This window comes from Felis catus, chromosome A1 (genome assembly GCF_018350175.1).
Source record: "Felis catus isolate Fca126 chromosome A1, F.catus_Fca126_mat1.0, whole genome shotgun sequence".
In the NCBI taxonomy this organism is placed as follows: Eukaryota; Metazoa; Chordata; class Mammalia; order Carnivora; family Felidae; genus Felis; species Felis catus.
Window position 1 is genome coordinate 162,463,362 of NC_058368.1, and position 17,715 is coordinate 162,481,076.

The 17,715-nt window shown below is 35.1% G+C and overlaps 1 long non-coding RNA gene across 2 annotated transcripts in view; it reads left to right on the top strand.

Annotated features, from left to right (window-relative positions):
- The window catches only part of LOC123379219, a 49,342-nt gene that overhangs the window by 13,359 nt on the left and 18,268 nt on the right, over window positions 1-17,715 (top strand). The window contains exon 1 of one of the 2 annotated variants that reach the window (XR_006583442.1): window positions 13,885-14,305. The exons of the other annotated variant lie outside the window; for it this stretch is intronic. This is a non-coding gene — a long non-coding RNA (uncharacterized LOC123379219). Of the gene's footprint in view, window positions 1-13,884; window positions 14,306-17,715 lie in introns of those variants that run through there. 2 annotated transcript variants of the gene reach the window in all.

Here is a 17,715-nt window from a genome sequence, read left to right on the forward strand (position 1 = left end):
CTAAACTTTATGCATGTGATGTCATATTTTATATGGTGTATTTTTTGTATCCCTTGGCTAATTGTTGTAGATATAATTGATTTTACTACTTTTTTGTTTTAACATCCAAACTGGCTTTGTAAGTATTTAATCTACTACTTTACTCTTTGCTTTTACCTGTGAGTTTTTTTTCCTTCTACATTTTTTCCTAACTTTTAGTTATGGCCTTTTCTTTTTTCCACTTAAAGAATTCTTAACATTTCTTGTGAGGCTGGTGTAGTGTTGATGATGGTATCTTCATAACCATTACTTTGAATTCTTTATCAGACATACTGCTTATTTCTGTGTCACTTCACTCTTTGTGATTTTATCTTGTTCTTTCATTTGGGACATATTCCCTGTCTTCTCATTCTGTCTAACTCTGTGTTTCTTTCTATAAGGGAGACCAGCTATGCCTCCTGGTCTTGAAGGTAGTGGCCTTGTGTAGAAGATGTTCTGTGGTGCCTTATTACTCCGTCTCCCTGGTCACTAGGACCAGTAGCTCTAGGGATGCCCAGTGTGTGTCCCTGTTGTGGCTTTGCCTGCTATGGGCACCCTCTGAGAGTTTGCTCCCTGCACTGAGAGGCCTAGCTGTTGCAGCTATGGGCTTGTTGGTGGGTAGGGCTGGCAGTCAGCCTAGTTCTCTGAAGTTAACCTCTCTGGCACAGCTGCTAGAGCATGGAAGGGCAGGGCTTGCTCCCTGCTCAGCCGGTTAAGAGGCTTGGAGATTGTTGGTATGTTGGTTTGTGGGCTTTTCTCTCCTCCTCTCAGCCCTCCCCAGCACAGGAGTCACTCTAAAGTGACAAGGGTCCTATCTGGAACTGCCTGCTGGGTGTGGTGTGTTGGGTGTGATGGAGTAGGGGGGGGGGGGGCTCTGGAGGGATGCCTCCCAAGGTTGGATTGGGAGGGTCTGCAGGAAAATGCTGAGATGTGGCACTTTGCTCTAGCAAGGTAGATGAAGAGGGTTAGCAGTGGCTCTCACAAGTGTTCAACTATCTAGGCTAGGAGAGGCGAATAGAAATGGTGACTCTGAGTACTTGTTCCTAAAGAAATCAGACCCCTACTCCTCCAGTACATGTTCTGAGATGACTCAATAAATCTCCTTCACATATATCAAACTGTTCCTTCTGTGCTATGTCTCTGGCCAAGTAGGCTGGCTCTTAAAGAGGGAAGACTCAGTTTCCTATTAACCTCCAGCTCTCCCAAGGTTAAGACCCTCTGTTTTTCAAAGCTCTTCCACTGGCTCTCAAAGTCAGACAATAAAAGATCTTGTCCACCCAAGGCAGGTCCCCAGTTCTGGGGGTGCTTGGTGTGGGGTCTGATCCTTTCACTTCTGCCTGTCAAGTCTCTTCCATGTGTGGCTAGTTACACCAGGGGTTGAATTCTGGTCTCCAATCCCTCTCCCCCCAAACACACAACTCTATCAATGTGGCCTTCTCTCTGTGATTGGCTGTGGAAGGTCTGTTCAGTCAGTCCTCAGGTCATTTGCAGAGTTAGTTGCATAAGTGTAACTGTTATTTCAGTGTGGCTGTAAGGCAAGGCGAACTCCGAATCTTGATACTCTTCCATCTTCCTACATGTCTCAAAGGTTTGTTTTTTGGTGCTAAGTACATTCCATTAAATAGTATGCCATATATGTTTACCTATTCAATACTTGATAGACATTTGGATTCTTTACAATTTTTGGCTGTTATAAAGAATGGTATTTTGAATATTTGCATAGAATGTTATTGACCTTTGTTTTCATTTTTCTTGGGTAATGAAATATCAATCATGTAGGTAACTGAATGTGAAACTTTTCTTGGTGGCTCAGTTCATTGTGTCTGACTCTTGATTTTGGCTCGGGTCATGATCTTAAGCTTGGTGAGTTAGACCCCTCATTGGGCTCTGTGCTGACAGCACAGAGCCTACTTGGAATTCTCTCTGCCTCTCTCTGCCCCTCCCCTGCTCATGTTCTCTCTCTCAAAATCAATAAATAAAACTTAAAACAATTTTTAAATAAAAAAATAAAAAATAAATTTTCTAAGAGAAAAACCAAACTATTGTAAACTGGCTGTTAAATTTCTACCAGCAATAATGAGTGTTTGAGTTGCTCAATATCCTTGCCAACATGCTATCAGCCTCTAAAATTTTAACCATTTTAACAGTATTTCTTTTGGCTTTAATTAACAGTTCTGTAATGTAGTCTCATAGTAGTATTAATATGCATTTCCCTAAGGTTTACTGATGCTGAGCCTTTTATGTATCCTCTATACTGAAGTGCCTATTCAAATATTTTGCCATTTTGCTCTCATGAGGAAGTGTGACAATTTTATTGTTGAGGCAGAGTGTTGTTCTTATTCTAGACAAAAGCCCTGTATCCTGTATCAGGTACACGCTTTAAAAAGATTTTCACTATTTTCTTAATGGTGTCTTTGAAAAATAAACATTTTGAATTTAATAAAACTCAAAATTATTTTTTAGTAATTGATTTGCTTTGAATACTATTTAAGAAGATTATTTTAATTGAAGGTCACTAAAAGTTTCTCCTATGTTTACTAAGCAGAATTAACTTCAGGTCTACAACCCTTTTGAGTTCGTTTTTGTAGTGTATGAGCTAAGGGATAAGGTTAATTATTTTATATGGATAGCCCTTTTTTCCAAGGCCATTTTGAAAATATTGTTACTTCCTTAATTCAGTCATATTGTCTTCTTTACCAAAATAAAATGGCTGTATATGTAAAGCTCTATTTCTGGATCCTTTATACTATTCCACTGATCTAAATGTTTATCATTATGCAATTAATATGGTCTCTTGAATACTGTAGCTTTATAATGTTTGAAATGAAGTGAAAGTCCACTAACTATTCTTTTTCAGTATTATTTCACTATACTACAAATGCTGAATATCTGTGTACAATTTATGATCAACTGATGAACTTCTAAAAATAAGTCTGTTAGGATTAGATAGGGATTTTATTAAATCTACATATTAGAGAATTTCCATCTTTACAGTGTTTAGTTTTCTAATACATGAATAAGGTGTGCCTTTATTTAGGTTTTGTTAAATTTTTATCACCATGGTTTTGCACATGTGAAAACAATTTTACTTACTCCTTTTATATCTGCATGCATTTAATATATTTTTCTTGTCTACTCCAGTGACTAGGATTTCCAGTACATTGTTGACTAAATGTGATGGAAGTAGACTCTGTGTCTTGTTCCTGATCTCAGAAATGGTCAGTTTTTCCACAGTTAGATATGATGTTAGTTGTAGGTTCTTTGTTGTTGCTCTTCATCAGCACTGAAAGAGTGCTCATCATGAATGTATGCTTAGATGTAATCAAATGATTTTTATGTGTCATGATTGCAATATGATTTTGTGTTATAATATATATTAAATACTATATTTAATTTTCAGATACTAAACCAATCTTGAAATCCTGTGCTCAATACTATGTGTTCTTGATTTATACTCATTTTCCTATGTTGCTAGATATGGCATGCTAATATTTAACAACGTTTAGGTTCATGAGGGATATTGGTAGGAGGGCTTCTCTTTTGAGACTTATTTTTCTTCTGACTTCAGTGTCAGGGTAATATTAGAGTTTTAGAAAGAATTGGAAGGAATATCCTTGTTCTTATGGGAAAAGCTTTTTAGGATTGGTACTATTTCTGAAGAAAAGGAAAAAAAGGAGTGCCTCAGTCTGTCAAGCTGCCGACTCTTGATTTCCACCAAGGTCATGATCTCCTGGTTCATGAGTTCAATTCCCACCCTGGGCTCTGCAATGACAGTGTGGAGCCTGCTTGGGATTCTCTCTCTCTCCCCATCTCTCTCTGTTCCTCCCCAACTTGTGTGCGTTCTCTCTCTCTCTCTCTCTCTCTCTCTCTCTCTCTCTCTCTCTCTGAAAATAAATAAACTTTAAAAAAAATGTTAAAAAAAGAAAAGGAAAAAGAAAACTTGAAAGAGTAGATCTCATACTGAGCATTCTTAACACAAAAAGCAAATAGGGACATAAGAAATTTGTGGAGGCAAAGTGTAGTGTGTTACCTTAGTTGGGGTGATATTTCATGGATGTTTTCTTTTGTCCAAGTTCACTGTATTATAGACATGAAATATGTGAGTTTTTTGCAAATCAATTATATCTCAAGAAAACTATCTTTTAAAACTATTTGGCAGAATTCACAATTGAAGTTTTTTAACCTTGGACTTTATTTTGTGGGAAAATTTTTAATTAAATGTCTTCACCTGTAATTGTTGCATTTAGATTGTCCGTTATTCTCTTGACTCTGTTTTGGTAAACATGAACCTAAGAATTTTTCCATTTTATATATTTGTCTAGTATTTGCATAAAGTTGAATTTATAATTCTCACATAATTCTTACAAATACTGTAGCTCTGAAAAAAAAAATTGTAGCTCCATAATTCATAGATCCTCTTTGATTCCTAATTTTAGTAATTGTATCTTCTTTCTCTTTTTGGGGGGCCAATTTAGCTAAAGTTTTGTAAGTTTTTTATCTTTTTTGTGGTTTGTGTTTATTGTTATTGTTGATGTTATTGTTGTTGTTTTGATATAGCCGTTTTGATGATCCTTACCAATAACCAACTTTCAATTTCATTGATTTTTTTTTCCTCTATTTTATTTGCACTCCTTTTAGGACTTCCCTCTATCTTTATGCTTTAAGGTTAATTTTATCTGCTTATTTGATTTTGTTTATATATTTTAGTTTTAAAATTAAATCTTTGTTTAATAATTGGAGACCTTTTTTTTTAATATGAAAGGTTAAAACTATACATTTTCCTCTAAGCACTGCTTTACCTCCATGCCATAAGCTTTGATATGTTGTACTTTTAAATTAATTCAGTTCAGAATATTCTGTTTTTTTAGTATTTCTCCTTGGACCCATGAGTCACTTACAGCTGTTTAGGTTACCAAATGATTGAGAATATCCCAAGTTTCTGTCTGTTAGTGATTTCTAACTTAATTCCATCGTGGTCAGTGAGCAAACTGTGTGTGATTTCAGTCTCTTTAGGTTTTAAGATATGCTTAAAAGCCAAACAGATGGCCTGAGAGATTGTTCCCTTGTGTTTTAAAAACAAAACATGCATTCTTTTGCCTGAAATGTCAGTTAAGTCAAGTGGTTTGATAGTGCTACTCATGTTCATTATACTGTTCTGATAGTCTGTGTGGTTCTGTCAATTATTGAAAATGATGCATTAAAAATTTTTAAATGTTATTTTGTACTCTTGATATTTGTCAATTTTTGCTTTCTATATTTTAAGACTCCTAGGTATTCAAGATAAATAAAAACACAAAGGTTGATATACAAAAGCTCATGGCAGCTTTATTCACAGTAGTAAAAAAAAAATGCATCCAGATACCTCTCAAACTTAATTCAGTATAGCTACATAATAATAAGTATTAGATAATTAAAACACACACACACACACACACACACACACACACACGTAGGCACACACCCCTGCTGATAACTGCAACATGGATTGAGAGAAAAATTAGTATTCTGAGTGAAAGAAACCATACTCAAATAAAAATTTATTATAGCATTTATAATACTCTAGAGAATACAAATCTGTCATGACACTAAGCCCATCAATCAGTGGTTGCCTGGGGCAGGAAGTAGCAGGACAGATAGACTGCAAATGGCCATGACAAGATTTTTGTGAAGGGTGGAAATGCTCTGACTCTTGATTGTAGCATTTCATAGGTGTGCATATCTGACAGAACTGATAAAACTCTGAATTCTAACTAGAGGTTACTGTCTATTATAAATATATGTGTACAGGGGCGCCTGGGTGGCGCAGTCGGTTAAGCGTCCGACTTCAGCCAGGTCACGATCTCACGGTCCGTGAGTTTGAGCCCCGCGTCGGGCTCTGGGCTGATGGCTCAGAGCCTGGAGCCTGTTTCCGATTCTGTGTCTCCCTCTCTCTCTGCCCCTCCCCTGTTCATGCTCTGTCTCTCTCTGTCCCAAAAATAAATAAACGTTGAAAAAAAAATTTTTTTTTAAATAAAAAAATAAAAAAATAAATATATGTGTACATACATTATCTCAATTCAAATGGTAACATCTGTAGTTGACATGTATGTCTTTATCCTTGATCATGTGGACTGCTTCTTGGAAAATCTGCTTATATAAATTTGAGATAGGTGAATACCTACCATTGTGACAAAGAAGGCAATAGAGAGACAAGAGGCAAGTTGTAAGTTTTAAGCCTTGAGGATGAAAAATGTTAGCCCATCTTAGGCACAAATGAACGTCTTAACTCAGATTTAATAATCTTAAATAGCTTTGGCTAAAATAAATTACATACAGTATCCTTTAGAAGTAGTCCCTATTCTAATTTATATTTCATAACTGAGATTAAAACCATTATGGTATTTTTTAATAAGTAAACAAACGCCTATCTGGTTACAGAACTTTGGGGGAATGTAAGTGATCAAAATTTCAGAGATTGTAGTTGATCTGATGATCTAACACAGAAGTTTTCAAAGATGCCTAAGTTGTTTATCAACCATCATTACTTGTGCTCTTCACCCACTCTTTCAGGTCCTGGGATACACACAAGGATGCAAGTCTGATGCAGTCTTTGCTATCGCTAAAGTTAAAGTAAAAATAAGTAGGCAATAAATGATTATGGAAATACTTTTTGTTTAGTTCTTCATGTTTCTAAGCCCTTTAAAGGGAATATTAAGTGATAGAGGAGAGTAGTATTAGGTGGTGAGTAGTTACTTAAAATCAAGTAGGTGTGTACTTTCAGTGAGGAATGTTTTTGGGGAACTGATATTTCAGCAGTGACCTGAGGGTGAAAGGCAATAACTCGTATGATTATTTCCAGGAAGAGCATTAGAACATAGGTCATAGTTGGCAAATGCTAAGTGCCAGAGAACAGAATGAGCTTCACTAGTAAGAAATAAAGAAGGGAGTCAATTGAGCCTGGGGGATCAAGTTGGGGTTGGAATTGGGAAAGAAGTTGAGTGAAAGGCAATTGGTTAAGTTAACCAATTGACCAAACAGTGTTTGAGTTATCAACTAAAATTTCTTATATTCTAGTTTTCCTGAAATATTTTTTTAACTTTAAAAGTGAGCATATACTACTAGGTGATGGACATTCTTGATATAAAAAATAAAAGCCAAAATAGCATTTGAGAACTTCATGGAAAAATTTTTCTTCAGACAGTACTTAAAAAAAATATCTGTCTTTAATTGTAAAATTCAAAATTACTTCGAAGTACATGTTCAATATTTTCCTGACTGATTAGATACACATCTTTAAAAATAGGAGATGTTCATTTCATTAATTGAACATGAAATTTAAAGAACTGAGTTGCACTATGTTGTTCATCTGTAGCAAGGGTGTACACATGGACAATTTATATCTCAGGGTATCTGGGGTTCAGAAAAAGAACAGTTAAGCCTCTAAACTGTAAGAAGGCTGCCTTTACTTCAAGCAGCAACTGCTATTTTGATTTAACTTAAATCATTTAATAATTTCCAGTAATTTAAGCAAATGCATGTTTAATAAAAAACTGTGTATAAATATGAAGTCTAATTTTATATTCATTGCTCAATTGACTTTGAACTGTGCATATGTTCACCTGCTCAGAAATTTCTAGTTGACTGATTTGAAAGCTTTTAACCTTTGGAATTCATTAAATAAAAATTTCATCATATGGCCCCAAATAGAAGATTTAATTAATGTTTTTAAAATATTCATTAGCTGAGTTACATTCATCTTTTTAAGTTTAAGATGCCCCACTGCTAGCTTCTAAGTATTTAGAGTTACAATACAGAAGATGGAGTCGTGATAGTGGTGATTAGTTACATTTAACAGCAAGCTGTCTCCTTTCTTCTATGCAATTTTCATGTTTCAGACCTCTGGGATTTCTTAAGATAATGTGTAGTAAGTCACAATCTAAAATAAATGGATTCTTCATTGCTATACCCATGTTTTATAGCAGAAAAAATAATCTTGAATAAAAGTGGGGAAAAAAAAGTGGGAAAAAAAAATACATAGACAATTAACAAATAAAAATAAAAAATGGTGCCATCCATCAGGTAAGCAATACCTGCTAGCCATATGGCTAGGTACTGAATATTCACTGTCTTTAAAACTAAAAGCTATTATACAATACTGTCACCTCGTATATGCAATGCAGACAGCCAGAGAAATTTGGCTGAGCTAAATGACTAAAGAAGAGGAAGAAACCAGATAACCAGATTCACAACCAAGTCTTTATGGTCTCATCCATGGCTCTTCCTTTGTGCCATGTTGCCACTAGAAGACTTAATGTCAGGAACAATGCATTATTGGTCTTGTATCATTAGTCTGCTTTGCTTTCATGTGTTAATGGTTATTAAGTTACAATAGTATTATTCATGAGGTCAGTAACCTGGTACTTGTCCTTAGCAGAATATGTAGCTATTGGGTCCCAAAGAGTGGTTGCTTTAGGGCTCCTTATTTAACCACAAGTAACCAAATGACTGTCTGCATTTTATTCAAGTACAGCAATACTGAGCAAGAGAAAAAAAAACATATTTCAACATGTATTTTTCCACTCTTTTCCTTTCACTTACCATCTAAAGAGAGTTCTGCCTTTTTTCAGTTAGTGTTTTCTCACCATAAGCTTCTGAGAAGGGCCCCTTTACCAGGAATTTTTGATGTCCTAACGGGGTAAATCAGAAGCCTAGAAACTTCTAGATGGAAAGGCTGTGAAAGCAAAAGAAGCCCTACAAATTCCTGGTACATAGGTGATGAGGGAGCACAAGGTGCACTGGGCTGAGATGGCCATGAGGACATGGTCGATGGGATTTGGGAAGTAGATGCAGAATTGATGGGTTGATGAAAGGAGATGTTACTCAATAGTACGGATGGCATACTTGGTTTCCTGGATGATGGGACATTTGCCCAATACCCTGACAGGACCAGGCTTGGCCATTTGCTATATGATGACACTTGGTCCACCTGTCAACGCAGACTGGAACTTGCTGAGCATGCCTAGCATAGTGCAGCTACACTGTAATGTCTCAAAGAGTTACAAGGAAAGGTGACTGATCATCATTACTGTGGATGGTCTTGGGTGTAAAAGACTGAGGCAAGTTATTTGCCCCATAGTGGAAGAAGGAGTAATAAGATTTATGTGTGTATCATAATTAGGGTTAGAGGCACCCAGACTTTCAAAGCTATTCAAAAACAGTGATTTTTTTATTATGAAATTTATTGTCAAATTGATTTACATATAACACCCAGTCCTCATCCCAACAGGTAAAAACAGTGATCTTATCAGAAATAGTATCTGATAATGGCTTTTCTTTTTGAACACAATGTGAGGTACCCTATTAAAATATCTTTCTTTCTAGGAGGGCTATTAGAGTTCATTCACTTTCTTGGGTAAATAACTTACTAGATAATCCATATATTTTACTATCTTTAAAAAAAAACAGTCCCTAAAACAGCACTCTTTAGTTTTAAAAATAGATTAAACTAATTGGTCTATTGTAAAATCAGTGTAGATTTCATGTAGATCATGTCTACTTGAGATAAACGCCACTCCAAAGCTAGACCCAATGGGTTACGTTGATAAAGTTTACAAATGCATAAAGTAAATGAGCAGCTAAACTAATGAGAAGTGGAATAGCAGGGCTGAGAGAAGGTAGAATGAGGTTAGGTGAAAAAATATTGAACAACCTAACCCAGCAAACTCTGACCTCTTATAGCAGAAAAAGAAACTAGAACTTTAATTAATCAGAGGAATAGTACGAGTTAAACCCATTTATTGGATTATTGTATTTTTTTTTCCCAACAGACATGTACAGAACAGATAATAAAGTATATTAGGGCATTGTATTTGAAGTCCAAGTCATTACTTCTGGAATCTCATTTCAGAGTTATACATTAGAACTGGGAGGGCAGTACCACTCTCTGAGGAATCACATGACTAGATGAATGTGCAAAGTAGACCAGAGACATAAATTTGTTTTGTCTCAGCCAGTTTGGCTTACTCTCAGTGCTATATAAGTCATTGCCAAAACAACATTTTCTTGATGTCGGTGGAGACATAAATCAATTGTAAACAATTTGATAAAATGGACAAAATAATATTATGCTAATTTTAAGATGTGCTTGAAAGATACCTAATAAAGCTTTATGTTTGAGTGTTTGATGGCAGTTTTATGTAAACAATAATTTTCTACAGAGATACAAAATGCAGTAAATGGAATTACCTTTACTGCATTAAAATAGCATGAGTACTCTGGTTACGTTGCATGTCTTATACTCAGTAAATTAATTGCTATAAACTATTTCAGAAATAAATAAAACTGAAAGTTACTTCATTTTAGTTCTGCTTTCAAGATAAAAACAGAGCAAACAGTGTTTGAAAAACAAGGTGTTTCATTACTCAAGTTCTGCTCTTGGGACATGTTCACAGTACAGTTACTCTCTATGTAAGATGGATAGTTACTTGGGTTGCTCAAATATGAAACTTTATCAGGCTTGCCAGGTGATTATTAAGTGGGCATAATAAATTCACCAATTTTTACAAGTATTTTATTTGGGAGATAATGATCATAAAAGTGGATATCTAACCACCTTGGCTAAACTGACAAATTTTTACTGTACCACTTTTGTAGACACAAAGGCAAATTTATAAATCTATCGTAACTATAAACATATTATTAAGGGCAATATTTCAATCTGATTACGTGTATCAAATTCCCATGTTGTACACAGTTAAACATACAGTGTTAAATATTCATTATACCACAATAAGTTTTGGATTAAAGAATATTTTTAAAATTGTGAAAGTAAATTTATAAAATGTTTATAATAATGTATTAGTTATATTTCTCAGATCTAATTAATTACCAATATCTGATTCCAGGAAGGTTTTCTTTTTGTTTGTTTGTTTTAATCTTTTTTTTTTTCAACTTTATCTTAGAGAGCCTGAGTAGGAGAGGGGGAGTGGAAGAGAGAGAGAATCTCAAACAGGCTCCAAGCTCAGTGTAGAGCCCAGTGTGAGGCTAGATCCCGGAACCCTGGGATCATGACCGAAGCCAAAATCAAGATGGGGATGTTAAACTCACTGAGCCACTCAGGCACTCCTAGGAAGATTTTCTTCTAAACAATATTTGAAAAAAATATGAGGGGAGTTAAATTATTTGAGATCTTCATCACTCTGTGTGATAGAGTATAATATAATCCTGAGCTCTCAGTAGTCATGTGGAGGCATTTCTGATTTGTTGCAACACTTGAAAGGATTCTGGCATATTTTCTAAATGATAACACAGAATAAGGGATCCCTGATGAAAAATTAGCTGGTATCTTCTCTTACTCTCTTTTTCTTTAAAGTAAAAAATAGAAAGTAAAGCAAAATGAACCGAACTCACACCTCACTGTTCTTAACTGTTAAACCGCCAGAGTTTTTCAATTTCTCTAGGGTGTCAAATAAGCCAGCTTCCCTATCACAATGAATGGTAAATTCCTGTGTGGGTATTATATCTCTACCTTTACCAAAGGTTACAGGTTCTAGACTAGTCCACTTGGTGTAAATATATATGGTGTTCAAATGTCTTGCAAGAAATACATCAAGTAGAGATTGATGATGTCCTGGTTGACTTTGGGTAAATATTGACCAGCTGACAGAGATTTTAGCAATTTTATTACAATATTAGGGCCAGAAATGTGCCAAAAATGTAATACTAAATTTATATATGCTAGTATAGTTTTGAAAAACAGGCTGCTGCTATCTACTGATTTGGCCACTTCTATCTGATGAGTAGTGCCCTTTCACCATGTACTAGATAAACTATAACTCTTTATGTCTACATCCAGACCTCAGCTACCGTAGAAAACTGATTCTGATCTGTTCCACTTACTACTCCTGGAATGCTCTTCATTTCTCTACACCCCTGCTGCCCATAAACCTGAAGATACTCTTTTACTACCTAAGGAGGTTAAACAGGTACTCATTTAGTAGACATTTCTCCCATTTCCACAAATTTCAGATACAGTTCTCAAATTTCAGGTGGAATCTCTTTCTCTTCTGTACTCCCACTGTTTGCTCTACCTAAATTTATTGTAAAATTTCTAACCTTTTTGCATGCGTTACCTGCTTTGTCTGCTAGCAGTGCAGCTTTGCTACACTTTCTGAAAAGTAACTCTTTCAAAGGCAGGTAGCATATTTGTAATTAAAAATAAGTGTTTAGCACAAGCAAAATAAATGGAAGCAAAATGGAGATGGACTCCTTAATGTCTATTATTGGATTTATTATTTTCCTATTTCCCTCTCCAGAGCCATACAACATTCAACTGAGTCTACAAGTGGGTCTTGAAAGACAAATCTCAGAATTGATATTCTCAGAATTCCACTGTCTTTTATCAGGCAAATGCTAAGGAGCCTGCAACATAGGATACAATAGCCTTTCTCAGCAAAAGATGTAAACAAAAACAAACACAAAAACAACCATCAGTGGCTCTAAAGGTGATATGAGCCAATACTGCTGCTTTAGTCCCATCAGAAGCCCTATAGGTGCCAAAATGCAATTTATACTCTTCAGAGCTGTATTTGTTCATGTTTGCTGCTGCAATAAAAAGCCCCACTGTGTTGAGAAGGGAATGCCTATCCCCCACTCCTCCTGATGGCACTTAGACCAGAGATGTGCCCTTGGGGAGAGAAATCTGCCAACTTACTAGCTATTCCCTGAAAGATAAAGGAAGTAAAACAAAATAGACAGAAAACACAATGACAAAAAGTCAACTTTTTCTGCTGCTCCTGACTATAAAACTACAACCTTAAAAAAAAATCCTGAAGAAAAAAATAATTTGAAAGGGTCAACAAGACTTTCAGATGCTTTTCTACTTAAATTATCTCACAAAATAATAGCATGCATCCAATATAAAATTGCATATTCAGTGCTACATCCTGAATTGTGTATCCCCCCAAAGTTCCTCTTTTGAAGCCTTAGCTCCCAATATAACTATATTTGAAAATTGGGCCTATAAGAGCTAATTGGCATTAAATGAGGTTATAAAAGTGGGGCCCTGATAAGATAGGACTAGTGTCTTTATAAAAAGAGACCTCATAGTATTTGGGGGCACCTTGGTGGCTCAGTTGGTTGAGCATCCAACTCTTGGGTTCAGCTCAGGTCATGATCTCATGGCTTTGTGGGTTTGAGCCCCACATCGGTCCTTGTGCTAGCAGCACAGAGCCTGCCTGGGATTCATATTCTCTCTCTCTCTCTCTCTCTCTCTCTCTCTCTCTCTCTCTCTCTCTCTCTCTCTCTCCTTCTCTCCCACTTGTGCTGTTTCTGTCTCTCCCAAAATAAATAAACTTTAGGGGAAAAAAGACCTCAGAATTTACTTTTACTCTTGTCCCTTTGGGTTTTTTCTGCTCAATTATGAACTTTTTAAATTTAATTGAAAGATTACTCTCAGGTGTACAATGTTATGATTTGACATTGGTATAATAGCAAAAGGCCACAGTAAGTCCAGTTAACATCCATCACTACACATAGTTAAAATATTTGTTATCTCATGATGTTCCACTCAAATATTCAATACAGTATTATAGCCCCCATGCTGTGCATTACATCCCCGTGACTTAACTGATTTTATAACTGGCAAATTGTTCCTTTTGATCCCCTTTACCAATTCATTCACTCTCTACCCTCTGTTTCTGACAACCACCAATCTGTTATCTATATCCATGGGCTCAGGTTTTGATTTCATTTTTTGTTTTTCTAGATATGACATATAAATGAGATCATATTGTATGTCTCTTTCTGTATGACTTATTTCACTTAGCATAATGCTTTTAGGGTCCTTATATATTGTTTGCAGCTGAACAATATTGGTGTGTGTGTGTGTGTGTGTGTGTGTACCACATTTTCTTTATCCATTCATCAATCAATATTTAGGTATTTGTAGGTCTTTGTTATTATAGAGAACACTGTAAGGAACATGGGGGTGCATGTATCTATTTTGGTTAGTGTTTTCATTTTCCATAAATACCCATAAATGGAATGACTAGATCATATTGTAGTTTAATTTTTAATATTTTTTGAGGAGACTCCATACTGTTTTCCATAGTGGCTGCACTAACTTACATTCCCACTGTCAGTGCATGAGGATTCAGTTTTACCCACATCTTTGCTAACACTTGTGTTTTCTCTCTCTGTTTTGGTAATCACTATTCTAGCAGGTTTAAGGTGGTAATTTATTGCAACTGTGATTTGTATTTCCCTGATGATTAGTGATGTCCACAATCTTCTCGTGTACCTATTGCACGTAAGTATGTCTTTATTGGAAAATGTTTATTAAGATCCTCTCCTCATTTTTAGGTTTTTTTTTGTTTGTTTTCTGCTATTGAGTTGATGAGTTCCTTACAGATTTTGAATATTAACCCCTTATTAGGTATGATTTGTAAAAATCTTCTTCCATTCCACAGCTGACCTTTTCATTTTGGTGATGGTTTCCTTGGATATACAGAAGCTTTGTAGTTTCATGCAGTCCCACTTACTTTTTTTGTGTTTTTTTTGTTTGTTTTTTGCTTTTATTGCCTTTGCTTTTAGTATTTTATCCAAAAAGTTACCTCCAAGAACAATATACCAAGGAGCTTACTGCCATTGTTATCTTTCAGGAGTTTTAGGGTTTCAGCTCTTACATTCTTTAATCCACTGTGAATTTATTTTTGTGTGTAGTGAAAGTTAGTGGTAGGGTATCATTCTTTTGCATGTGGTTGTCTAGTGTTCCCAGCACCATTTGTTGAAGACTACTACTCTATCCCCATTGTATTTTCTTGCTGTTTTTACCATAAACTAATAGACTATGTATGTGTGGGCTTATTCTTAGCCTCTCTATTCTGATCTATAAGTCAGTTTTTATGCCAATACCATACTGTTTTGATTCCTACAACTTTTTAATATAGTCTAAAATCAGGGAGTGTGATGCCACCAGCTTTGTTATTTCTTAAGATTGTTTTGGCTAGTAGGGGTCTTGTATGGTTCTTACAAATTTTGGAATTGTTTGTTCTAGTTCTGTGAAAAATGCCATTGAAATTTTAATAGGATTGCATTGAATATGTAGATTGCTTTTGGTAGTAAGGACATGTTAACACTATGCTTAATATCCATGAGCATGGAATATCTTTGCATTTAATTGTGTCTTCTTCATTTTTTTTAATATGGGTCTTACAGTTTTCAGTGTATATGTCTTTCACCGCTTTAATTTTTTACTACATATTTTATTTGATGCAATTGAAATAGGACTGTGTTCTTAATTTCTTTCTGATACTTCATTAATACAGTATGGAAACACAGTTTTTGTGGATTGATTTTTGTAATCTGCAACTTTAGTGAATTCTTGCTGAATTCTAACAATTTCTTGGTGCTTAAGAATTCTATGTATAATGTCATCAGCAAATAATGACAATTTTCTTTTTTTCTAATCTGTTTTCCCTTTTTCTGAACTAACTGATTTGACTAGGACTTTCAATAATATGTTGAAGTATCAAGAGTGGGTAATAATTTTTTGTTCATGGTCTTAGAGGAAAAGTTTTCATCTTACCACACCCAAGAATGATGTTACCTCTGGACAGGTCATATATGGCCTTTATTATGTTAAGGTACATTCCCTCTATACCCACTTTGTTGAGCGTTTTTATCAAAACTAGATGTTGAATTTTGTCAAATCGTTTTTCTGCATCTATGGAGATTATCATATGATTTTTATCCTTTATTTTGTTTATGTGGTATGTCACGTTGATTTGTGGATGTTTAACCATTCTTGCATCCCTGGAATAAATCCCACTTGATTGTGATGTATGATCCCCTTAATGTATTTTTGAATTTGATTTGTCAATATTTTGTTGAGGATTTTTGCATCTATGTCCATCAGGGATATTGATCTGTAATATTCTTGTGGCATTCTTGTCTGATTTTGCTATCAGGGTAATTCTGGTCTCATAAAAATCAGTTTGGAGGTATTCTCTCCTCTTGTATTTTTTTTTTTCAACGTTTTTCTTTCTTTTTGGGACAGAGAGAGACAGAGCATGAACGGGGGAGGGGCAGAGAGAGAGGGAGACACAGAATCAGAAACAGGCTCCAGGCTCCGAGCCATCAGCCCAGAGCCTGATGCGGGGCTCGAACTCCCGGACCGCGAGATCGTGACCTGGCTGAAGTCGGATGCTTAACCGACTGCGCCACCCAGGCGCCCCTCCTCTTGTATTTTTTGAAAGAATTTGGGAAGGATTGTTATTGATCTTTAAATATAGGGAAGAATTCACCAGTAAAGCATCAGATACTGGACTTTTATTTGTTGAGAGTTTTTTGATTACTGATTATTAGTTATATGTCTGTCCATATTTTCTATTTCTTCATGATTCAGTCTTGGAAGGTCCTATGTTTTGAGGAATTTATGCATTTCTTTTCATTTGTTCCAATTTGTTGATACTTTATTTTTATAGGCTGTTATGATACATTGTACTTCTGTGATATTAGTTGTATTTCATTTCTGATTTTGAGTACTCTTTTTTTTTTTGATGGGTCTGGCTACCACTTCTCAATGTTGTTGATCTTTTCAAAGAACCAGCTCTTAGTTTCATTTAACTCTTTCATTGTCTTTTTAGATTTTTTGTACTTTTCATTTACTTCTTCTCTGTTCTTAGTTATTTCCTTCCTTCTACTAGCTTTGGGCTTTATTTGCCTTGTGCTAGTTTCTTGAGTTGGAAAGTTAGGTATTAGAGATTTTTCTTCTTTTTTTGAGGATTTTAACACTAGGAACTTGCTTTTAGAACTGCTTTTAATGTATTCCATAAGTTTGCCATATTTTATTTCTATTTTCCTTCATCTCAAGATACTTTAAAAGTTTTCTTACTTTTTTCTTGTAATTGACTTCTAGCTGTATACCACTGTGGTCTGAAAAGATGTTTCATATAGTTTTAATCTTCTTAACTTTTTTAAGAATTGTTTTGTGGCCTAACATATGATCTGTCCTGGAGAATCTGCCATGTGCACTTGAGAAGCATGTGTACTCTGCTGCTTTGGATAGTATATTCTCCATATGTTTAGTCCCTCTGGTCTATCATGTCATGTAAACTCGTGTTTCCATATTGATTTTCCATTTGTGATTTCTGCATTAATAAAACTATGGCATTAAATTGTACTACTATTTCTCATTTTAGATCTGTAAATGTTTTACATATTTAGGTGTTCCTATGTTGAGTACATAAATATTTACAGACGTTACTTCCTGACTGCTAGTTTACCTCTTGCAAAAGAATTATACATCCTATCAAGTTGTAGATTTCCATTTGTCTGAATGCCAGCTAAAATATTTACTTAATGGCCTGTTTTCCATATAACTAGAAAAGATGTTGTAAAATGATTAAGTGTACTACATAATGTAGAGTCCTATAGATATTTTTAAACCTTCCAATATAACAAAAACACTTAGACTATATATATGTGTGTGTGTGTGTGTGTGTGTGTGTGTGTGTGTGTGTTTATGTCTATACTTTAACTAAAAAGCATTTAAAGACCTCTTTTGCAGGGTTATAAGTTGTTTGGTTGTGTGTATATAACCAGATTTTAAAATTTATTTCTCAAATGTGGCAACCTATATTGGAATGAGCAACCTATATTAATAGGTAACCAAACTTGTATCAGCTATGTTCTCCTTTGAAAATTAAAATGAAAATT